Below are 10,990 nucleotides of genomic sequence, written 5' to 3'. Positions count from 1 at the left end.
CCCCCCCTTCTCTTTATACTGCCCCATGCCTCCATACATTAAAGAAAAAAAAATCAAATACTCACCTCCCTTCTCCTCACCTGCTACCTGCTGCCCGCTGCTCAGGTCAGAACTCCAGAGTTGTCGGCGTCTTCCCGTTCAGCGCTCCCTGTGACGGCTCAGGGGAGGGCGCGGTGTAAAGACGTCACCGCGCCCTCTGACCTGAGACGTCACAGGGAGCGCAGAGCAGGAAGACAGCTGATCTGCGGAGGCACGGGGAGAGGTAAGTATCCAGCTGCCGGGGCCCTGAGCAAGCGGCGGAGAAGGGCGGGCGCTGACACCGCTCTCCTCCGCCCATAGCCCAGCGGGGTGCGTGACCGCCAGTGGGCCCCTCTGCCTGCTCAGGGCCTCGGCATTTGCCCGGGTGCTGACGCCGGCCCTGGGGACAACTTTCTCCTATCTTTCTTTAGTTCATGTTGCAGATCATAACAACATCAACCTCAGCCTTATTACCCCACTTGCCTCTGCACCAGGGCAAGTGGGAAGAGTGGAGGCTAAGCACCAGAATTGGTGCATCTTTTGGATGCGCCTTTTCTGGGATGGCTGTGGCTGAGAGCGGATGTTTGTAGTCTGGGAGGGAGCCAATATTCATGACCCCTTCCTAGGCTATTAATATCAGCCCCCAGCTGTCTACCTAGCCTTTGCTAGTTGTTAAAATAGGGGGACCCGAGTAAATTTTTTGGGGGGTCCCTCATTTTAATAACCAGTAAAGGCTAAGTATACAGCTGAGAGCTGATATTAATAGCCTGGGAACCTACATGGGTATTACCCCCTTCCCAGGCTATAAACATCTGCCCCCAGCTGTCTGCTTTCCCTCTGCTGGTTAATAAAATTACGGGGGATCCCATGCTATTTTTTTCAGACATGTAATAAATTAATGCTAAACTTTATGCACAGTAAACTACACAGTCACTGCATTAATTATATATGTCACTGACATCTTTCTGTCTATTCTATGTATATATCTATTCTCTCTATTCTATAATGCCGGGTCCTGCTGTGATTTTACTGTACGCAGCTGATGAATTGTCGGGTTTTCAAGGAGACGGGTACATGAAAATCGGACGGCACTCGCATGGTCCGAGTGCCGTGCGATTTTTTTCTCGCATCCATTAACTTGCATTGGCAAGTCTCGTCCAAAATACGTGGCAAAACGCAGCATGCTGCGATTTTTTTCTCAGTCCGATTTCAGCTGAGAAAAAAAATCGCAGATGAGCTGTAACCCATCGAATAACATTGGTCAGAGTGCAATCCGATTTTTTATTGAATTGCACTTGTCCGTTTTTCTCGCAGATGAGTATAAGCCCTAATAGAAATACTTCTGTATTTTGCACCATCTCCTGATTTTGGCTTACAAATACTGGAGGTAAAAAACTCACAAAATATGCAACGTGTGCACGTGGCCTTATGTTTATGGCTGGCATAAGTTAAAACTTTTTCACAATACTCTGGAAAACCATTAGCATACTATATGCTGGTGTTTTATTATCTGTCAACAATGCCCGCACTATTAACATGAATGATATATTATGAACTTGAATCTGCAAGTTGCTAATTTATGTCAATTCAGATAGACTAAACATAAATTATTAATCCACATGAATCTTTAAATTAAAACAGGGATTATAATGCTTTATACGTGTGTTTTGTACTATAGAGAAAACAATGGGAAAAATGGCATGCTGCGCCTTGAGAAAAATGTCACTGACTGAAAAAAAATGCTATAAAAACGACAACTCAAAATGCATTCCATGCAACAAGCTTTATATTACACTATAGACTTTAAAGTAAAATTTGGTGACACAAAAATATTAACTCTTTCACCCTGAAGCCTGTTTTTACCTTCCTGACCAGGGCAAATTTTTCAATTCTGATCAGTGTCAATTTATGAGGTAATAATTCTGGAATGCTTCAACGGATCCCCCTGATTCTGAGATTGTTTTTTAGTATTTCATATTGTACTTCATGATAGTGGTAACATTTCTTCGATATCACTTGCGTTTATTTGTGAAAAAATCGGAAATCTGGCGAAAATGTTGAAAATTGTGCAATTTTCAAACTTTAAATTTTTATGCCCTTAAGCCAGAGAGTTATGTCACACAAAATAGTTAATAAATAACATTTCCCACATGTCTACAATTTATGAAACATATTTTTTTTTGTTAGGAAGTTAGAAGGGTTAAAAGTTGACCAGCGATTTCTCATTTTTACAACAAAATTTACAAAACCATTTTTGGTAGGGACCACATCACATTTGAGGTGACTTTGAGGGGTCTATATGACAGAAAATACCCAAAAGTGACACCACTCTAAAAACTGCAACCCCTCAAGGTGCTCAAAACCACATTCAAGAAGTTTATTAATTCTTCAGGTGCTACACAGGAATTAATGGTATGTGGAAGGAAAAAAAAAATTTTTACTTTAGCCCCAATTTTTTTTTTATCTTCACAAGGGTAACAGGAGATAATGGACCCCAAAATTTATTGTGCAGTTTCTTCTGAGTAAGCCGGTACTCAATATGTGGAGGAAAACCACTGTTTGGGCACACTGCAGGGTTCGGAAGGGAAGGAGCGCAATTTGACTTTTTGAATGCAAAATTTGCTTGAATAATTAGCGGACGCCATGTTGCGTTTGGAGAGCCCCTGATGTGCCTAAACACTGGAAATCTCCAACAAGTTACCCTATTTTGGAAACTAGACCCCTCACGGAACTTAGCTAGATATGTGGTGAGCACCTTGAACCCCCAGGTGCTTCACAGAAGTTTACAATGTTGAGCCATGAAAATAAAAAATCTAATTTTTCCCACAAAAATCTTTTTTTAGCTCCAAATTTTTTATTTTCTTAAAGGTAACAGGAGAAAATGGAACCCAATATTTGTTATGCAATTTCTCCTGAGTACACAGATACCCCATATGTGGGGAAAAACTAATGTTTGGGGCACGGCAGGGCTCAGAAATGAAGGAGTGACATTTTAGAATGCAAATTTTGATGGTATGGTCTGTGGGTGTCATGTCTCGTTTGGAGAGCCCCTGATGTGCCTAAACAGTGGAAAAACCCCACAAGTGACCTCATTTTGGAAACTAGACCCCTCAAGGAATTTATCTAGATGTGTGATGAACACCTTGAACCCACAAGTGCTTCACAGAATTGTACAATGTTGATCTGTGAAAATTAAAAAATATATATTTTTCCCACAAAAATGTTGTTTTAGCCCCAATTTTTTTATTTTCACAAGAGTAGCATGAGAAAATTGACCCCAAAATTCATTGTGCAATTTTTCATGGCTACACCGATACCCTATATGTGGTCAAAAACTACTTTTGAGGCACAGTGCCAAGCTCAGAAGGGAAGAAGCACCATATTGGAGTTCTGATTTTGTTGGACTCATTTGAGGGTACCATGTCACATTGGCAGAGCTCTGAGGTGCCAGAACATCAGAACCCCCCATAACAGACTTTATTTTACAAACTACAACTCTCAATAAATTCATCTAGGGGTGCAGTGATCATATTGACACCACAGGTGTGTCACAGAATTTTATACCATTGGGCATTGAAGAAAAAATAATTACATTTTCACCACCAAAATTTTGTTTTAGCCCCATATTTTACATTTTCACAAATGGGTAAAAATGGCACTAAAATTTGTCCCACAATTTCTACTGAATGTAGAAATACCCCATATGTGGCTGTACAGTATTGCTTAGCCACTCGGCGAGACTCAGGAGGGACGGAGCGCTATTCGCCTCCTGGAGCTCAGATTTTCCTAGAATAGTTTGCAGACTCCATATACAGAGCCCCTAAGTGCTAAAAGAGCAGAATTCCCCCTCAAGTGACCCCATTTTGGAAATGATACCCCTTTGGGAATTTATCTACAGTTGTAGTGATGAATTTGACTCCATGGTTGTTTTCCAGAAACAAGCAGTAGTGGATGTTACTGAGTGAATATTGAAAACGGCTATTGTAGTGACCAGTACTTTGTAGAGCCCGTACGTTGTGCCCAGCTCGTGCTTCTGGAGACATGCAGTCGTAAATTAAGAGGGCTCTCATCGCTACAGAAATGTCAAACATGTGGACGCTAACTGCAGTTTAGGTACACTATGGTGCTCAAAAGGGAGGGAGAATTTGTATTTGGGAGCGCAGAATTTGCTGGATTTCTTTTGGGGGGGGGGGGGCCAAGGGGCCATAGCGCTTTTCCAGAGCCTTTGTACTACCAGTAACATGGAAGCCCCCTATATTTCTGTTAATAGATGAAGGACCTGAGTGGGGACTTGCTTTTTTTGTGTACTGAGTTGAAGCTTTTATTGGGAACATTTTACATAACATTTTGGATGACATTTATCGGGCGCTGTATGCTAAGCACTTACTTTGGGGTTTCCATCTTAATCTCCGAGTGCCGTGACATTTGAAACCCCCGAGGGATCCATTCACTATGATGAGGCAGCAGATACTCTGAACTCCATTTGGCCACTGTTCAGCGGTGTCCTTCTTTTCAGAAGTGCACAAAACTGTGGCGGACCGCACTTTTATGGACTCCTAAAAAGACAGAAACCGCCAGATCAAAGGTCAGATGGCATCCACGGTGCCTCCATCTGCCTCATTGTAGTGAATCTTGCACTAGAGTTTCTGTCTGAATTACGTATTTCAGAGATTTACACGGAAACCCCGGGGTAAGGGCTCAGAGCAGAGCGCAGGATAAATGCGCGAAGAGCCTTAATACGATCTTTGGGAGGCAGAATGAACAAATTAACAGCAGGTGAAGAATTGTTTTTATTTATTTTTTCCGCCGTTCCTTATGTGGTATAAGTGATTAGACAACTTTATTCATCGGGTCAGTGCGATTACAGAGATACCAGGTTTATATTGGGTTTTTCTGTTTGGCGGCTGACACACACTAAAGTACGCTTTTTATTGTGCATCCCCATATTTAGACAGCTATAATTTTTTCATATTTCGTCAGAGTGATGTGAGGGCTTGTTTTTTGCCGGACAAGTTGACATTTTTATTAGTACCATTTTTGGGCACAAGACAGTGTTTGATCGCTTTCTATTTCGATTTTTGGGAGACAGAATGAACAAAAACCAGCAATTCAGGAATTATTTTTTGGGTGTTTTTTTCTATGCCGTTCTGCGTGTGGTAAAATTGATACGATTACAGCTTAAAATCTTAATAAGCCAGACAATTAGATTAGTTAAGTCAAGAGAAATACCTTATTGTGTTTTATTAGAGATTGCTGGCTGTGTTTTATTAATGTTCGGCTTGCTCGTCAGTTTATGTACACTAATTTATCTTGTAAAGTGTCCAGCATTCCACTAAACTCATTATTATCTGAGGAGCCTCTAACCATTGTTCAAAAATCGTCTAGGCCCATTGTGTAAGTGTTGAAAGAAGATCCGGCGGAGCCTTCACCACAGGGAATCTCACATGTATATCCAGGTGATGTGGCCTGAGAAAGATACCTCCACTAATGCACACTTAGTTTTGTGGGAGGAGGGTGAGACCAGTTCTGCCATTCAGGGGCTGAGCCCAGAGAAGCAGAAGGGACATGTGTTTTTGTAGCAGTTTTTGTGGCACAGAGAATGAGAAAGACTTTACAAGGAGAATGAGAGACATCCTTCAGGACAGCAGATGGATTGCATGGCATTACTCAAAGAGACACAGATTTGTATTCTAAATGATTCTAGTCTAAGGGTATTGGCCCTGACTGGAAATATACAGATCTGCTCCATTTGACCATCAAAGAGACCATGGATACATTTTAGGGAGACCAGGAGAGGACGAAGAAGTCACCTGGACCCATTGGATATGTTGTTTGGAGTTGCCCGGAGGGACCCACCGATTGCCTGGCCGTATTTAGAACTCTAGGAGAGGCCAGATTGGGACCTTCAGGTCTCCTGGACTTGTACCTCGATGGACTGCTAGCTTCCTAAACTTGCCCCTACCTTCTTCCTGTGGGGGCCCACCAGAGGCGGGGGGCCACTGGTTGAGGTAGTTGGCCCTGGAAGTCTCCAAAGTGGCAGCTGTTCTTTCCCAGGCGGGCGGAGACAGAAGGATGAGACTGTGTAATGTTGTACCATCTTGGGTATTTGCTGGGACTGTTCTATGTGTTTATTGTCTGCTTGGTGGTTCAATAAAGTATTGCCACACTGTTTTACCCTCACCCTGTGTTGTCTGAGTAGCGTTACGCCCACACATTCATATAGTTTTTATGTTTTGACTCTTTTACAGAATAAAAACTATTTTACAGAAAAAATAATTATTTTTGCATCGCTTACAGCTCTGAGAGCTGTGACTTTTTATTTTTCCTCTGGCGGAGCTGTATGGCGGCTTGTTTTTTTGCGGGAGAAGATGTCGTTTTCAGCGATGCCATTTTTTTTACATTCGTCTTTTTGATCGCGTTTTATTGTACTTTTTGATAGTATGAAGATAAAGCATAGTTTTTTGACTCGTTTCTTTTTTTTAAATTTTTTTACGGTGTTCACTGAAGGGATTAACTAGTGGGACAGTTTTATGGGTCAGGACATTCTGGACGCGGCGATACCAAATATGTGTCCTTTTTTTTTTTTACATAAATAAATGTATTTATTGGATTAATATTTTTTCTTTGTTTTGTTCTTTTTTTGGGGACCTTTTTTTTTGCATATTTTTACAATTTTAAATAACTTTTTTTAAAACTTTTTTACATTGTCCCAGGATGGGATATCATCTCTCCCTGCCATGATTGCTGATCTGATACTCTGCAATGCTTCCGCACTGCAGTGCATCAGAGCAGCGTCTCACTGGCAGGGAAGAGGCGTGTCAGCTCCTGCTCTGAGCAGGAGCTTACAGGCCACCTTTCCTGGGTGACTCAGCAGCCATCTTGCGGCCCGGGGTCACCAAGGCGACCATCAGAACAACGCAATCAAAATTGCTTTGTGCCAATGGGAGCAGATGGGGCTCACTTCCTCTGCAATGCTCCTCGATGTCCCTGTCACTATTGACAGCGGCATCAGAGCGGTTAAATGCCCGCGATCAGTGCTAGCACCGATCCTGGGCACTGCTGCAGGGTGTCAACTCTCATATAGTGCTGACACCAGCACTCGATCGTGGCGGTGCTCAGCGTGAGCCCGCTCAATTGAGAAGTATATGTACGGTGGTTTGCAGAAACACATATACGGCACATTTCGGGAAGGGGTTAATCACAAAACAAAAACACCCTTAAAACTGGATTCAGAGGAGAACAAGGGATTTGGCACTCGCCACCAACAAGTTTAGTAAAAGTCACAGGATTGCAGACAGAGACATTAGTGAAATGAGCAACAGCTATTTCACACGAGTGCACGCTTCTTCTGGCTCACACCTCACATATATCTGTATATATATGTATGTATATATATATATATATACATATATATATATATATATATATATATATATATGTACTGTATATATACTGTATTTTATTTTCTTTTTTTAAATGCTGTGTTTGAATCTTTGAACCTGGTTTGTGACGTTGGGTGGCCTTAATCTATATGCTATCCTTAGCATACAATTTCTGTTATTGTATTGGTTTGTCAAATATCGTACTGAATCACAAAAATAACAGCAGTGTTCACTCAGACTGTTCGCTATAGGTTATATACATTTTATTTTGGGAAAAACGTGGTATATTAAGGAAAGACTTACCATATTTTTCAGATTATAAATCACACTTTTTAGCCCCCCCTAAAATTGCTTCAAAGTTCTAAAGTCCACAGTCCGGGAGTGACCGGTAGTTCCAGACCACCCCAATTGCTTCCAAAATTATCTTGAACATTGCATCTTAAACTGTCAGGAGGGCTGTAACAGCAATTTTCTTGGAGATGCCGGCTATCAGTGCTGGGCAGGAGGAGCACCATCTGCAATGATCAACATGCTGCTGCCCACACTCCTGGAGGATGGTGAGTGCACCATATCTGGTGCTATGCATGGATGATCAGTAGTTAGAAGGCAGTCCAGTGCGCTGTACAGATGAGCTACCCTTATTGCAAGGTATTATGATTGTTACATATAACACATTTTATCAGGCTACCCTTGACCACAGTTAGGACACATTCAGCCATCCATTTTTTTCTCGTATGGGAAAAAAAATAACCAATTTCCATCAATGTTTTGATTCTGAATTCCATCAGTGTTTGGTCATTGTGTCCATTAATCTTAACGCTTTTCCTACCCATTATGGAGACTGTTGATGCATCCATGTGCTGTCTGTGATTTTCATAGACCCATAGACTTGTATGGCTGATATTGATCTGTGACTTGGATCAGAAAAGGACATGTCTCAGTTTTTTTTTAGTTGGATCAGTCACAGATTCTAATAGGTACTCTTCTATTCCTGAAAAACATAGATAGAACATATAACCGATAAAAAGGAAGTCAGAGTGAGGCAAAATGGAGCCAATGGAGGCAATACAATGCAATATAAGCAGTATATAGATATAGAGCCCTACAGAAAGAACTTGGTGCAAACGTTTCCCAACAATACCAAAATCTTTCAAATTGCGCTTTTCAAGTAGAAATATAGCCGCAAGTATTCGGGCATATGTACCTATTTTGTACAACAGTCAGACCTGGCATGTCCCAACATTATGATAATCCCTATAGTATCCGTACCAGCCACAGAAAACAAAGCCAAGATCACAGCGATTATACCAGAATTCTGGGGTAAATGGCTTTCAAAAATCTCAATGTTGCGTGTTTTCACGCCAGTTTCACCAAACTACACAAAAATAAGCGGAGCTAGGACGTGACACCACAGTTCGATTAATTCATGAGAGCTGTGACTTAGCTTACACCAGAAATCTTTCTCCAGTCCCTGACTGGAGTAAGAATTGTGGCGAGGCGCACACCACTTTTTAGATGCCCCTGATTCATTAAGAGGCCTGCACCAGTCTTGATGTTTCGGGGCCCAATTGTCATCAACACAAATAAAAAATACAGAGTGGTTCTTAAATTTCAGCGAATTACCCAGATGTCCATATAAGTAAATGGGTTTCCGTAATGAGATGACTTTCATACAAGAACACATGACTAGGGCAGAACAACATAACCAGAATGGTGCCAAAAACAAAAAGTACTATAAGTACCATATTTTTTAAAGGTATGCAGGTTGTGGGGTACACTTTTTTTATTTGGCTTTAACATGCACCAAATAGCGTTGTGTGGACACCTTATCTTTACAGAAAGGTACTAATTTGTATACCTGCATAATGTAGTGATTCATGTGTAGAGGCTGCTGTTTGATACAATTACACCATTAAGCTATATTAAACATTAATTACAATTGGCTTCCACCATTTGTTGTTCTAGGGTATCTGAGTTTGTATTCTGAGGTGACTTGGGTTTCTTGGCCCTGGGAAAGAGTTGAATGAGTCATCATTTATATTTCATGTGGAAAGCAAAGTTGACAAAAGTTTTTGGCAATAGGCTAAGTAAACTGATTTGGTTGCGTAAGCAACTTTCAAAGGTGATGCCAGCCCTGTGTCGGTGATGCCAGCCCGGTGTCGGTGATGCCAGCCCTGTGTCGATGATTCCAGCCCTGTGTCGGTGATGCCAGCCCTGTGTCGGTGATCTACAGTACTTATATTGACTATATACTAGACATCAGGGGATGGGCAATTAAAGTTCCCAAAGGGCTGTATTAGAGACTGTGCCTGTTGTGAAGAGAAAACCAACAGTCTGAACTCAATTCTGGTAATTAAATATTTATTTGTATCACTTAATATTTAGCAGCATTAAAGGGTTGACTCCTTTCAGACACGGTTCTGCCCCAGCTGCAGTTTATTAAAAATAAAAAAGCGCATGGTACTCACTTTCCCCGGGTCCACTGCCTGGCTTCCGCCATTACTCCCGATGTCTGGCATTGGCTATGGCGCTAACGTCATGTCAACAAATCAGTGAGCTCAGCAGCTCTGCCATTGTAGACGGAAGGCCCCTTTCAGTGCAGCTGTGCTCACTGATTGACTATTGATGTAACGTCAGCACCGCAGCCATGCCAGATACTCGGAACAGTAGTGGAGACTCACCAGTGAACCCGGGGAAGGTGAGTACAGGTGGTTTGTTGTTTTGTAACAAACTGCAACCAGGGCAGAACATTATCAGAAAGAGGACAACCCCTTTAAGTTAGTTGACTTGCTGCCACTGCTGTTACATGTTACCATAGGACTTATTGTAATCTATGCCTATCATTTTAGCTAAGAAAAAGAATAATTTACTTATTTTTATAAAGTTTATAAATCATTCTGCTCCTGTTATTCAGCCCTTGCACCTAGACCAATAGCTTCCCCACACAGTATAATAATCCCACAGAACCCCCAAACAGTATGATCTTTCACAGTGCCCCACACACAGAATAATGCCCCCATAACATGATGTCCCAACAGCTCCCAAGAAAGTATGATGTCCCCAAAAGCACACCATATAGTGCAATCCAATTCCAAAAAGTTTGGGACACTTTGTAAAATGTAAAGGAAACAAGAATGCAATGATTTGGAAAACTAGAGATGGGAGCATAGATTCACAGAACTGAATTGCACAGAAGCCCTGGGAATCTCCTTACCTCCTGGCTTTCCCAGCTCTACTTTTGATCAACCGGGCACACTGTCATGTCTGCATCACGCTGCAATGATGCCGTCACACTAGCCCGGCTTATCAAAAGAAGAGCTGGGAATACCAAGGGTTAAGGAGATTTGCAGGGCTCTTGTCCAGCAGTACTGACCTAGCTGAGTGACGGGAGTCCTGCAAATCAATTTTCCCAGCCTACTACACACAGTATGATGTCCCCACACAGTATGATGGTCCCCACAGTTTCCCTCAAGTACTTACTGCCAAAAAAAAGAAATAAAAAAACAACAAGTACTGCTCACTTAATCCTGATTCCCTGATGTGCTGCTACGGTCTCTGCAGCTTGTGCATTGAGGCTACATGCAACAAGG

General features: G+C 41.9%; 1 long non-coding RNA gene across 1 annotated transcript in view; it reads right to left on the bottom strand.

Annotated features, from left to right (window-relative positions):
* Positions 1-8,233: 8,233 nt before the first annotated feature.
* Positions 8,234-10,990, bottom strand: part of LOC141214497 (uncharacterized) — a 28,162-nt gene continuing 25,405 nt past the window's right edge. The window contains exon 4 of the long non-coding RNA XR_012283707.1: positions 8,234-8,391. This is a non-coding gene — a long non-coding RNA (uncharacterized lncRNA). The remainder of the gene's footprint in view (positions 8,392-10,990) is intronic.

This window comes from Phyllobates terribilis, unplaced genomic scaffold, assembly GCF_046119375.1.
Source record: "Phyllobates terribilis strain yellow unplaced genomic scaffold, ASM4611937v1 Scaffold_2__4_contigs__length_985480577, whole genome shotgun sequence".
In the NCBI taxonomy this organism is placed as follows: Eukaryota; Metazoa; Chordata; class Amphibia; order Anura; family Dendrobatidae; genus Phyllobates; species Phyllobates terribilis.
The sequence above is the reverse complement of the archived record's forward strand: the minus strand, read 5'-3'. Positions and strand labels throughout refer to the sequence as shown.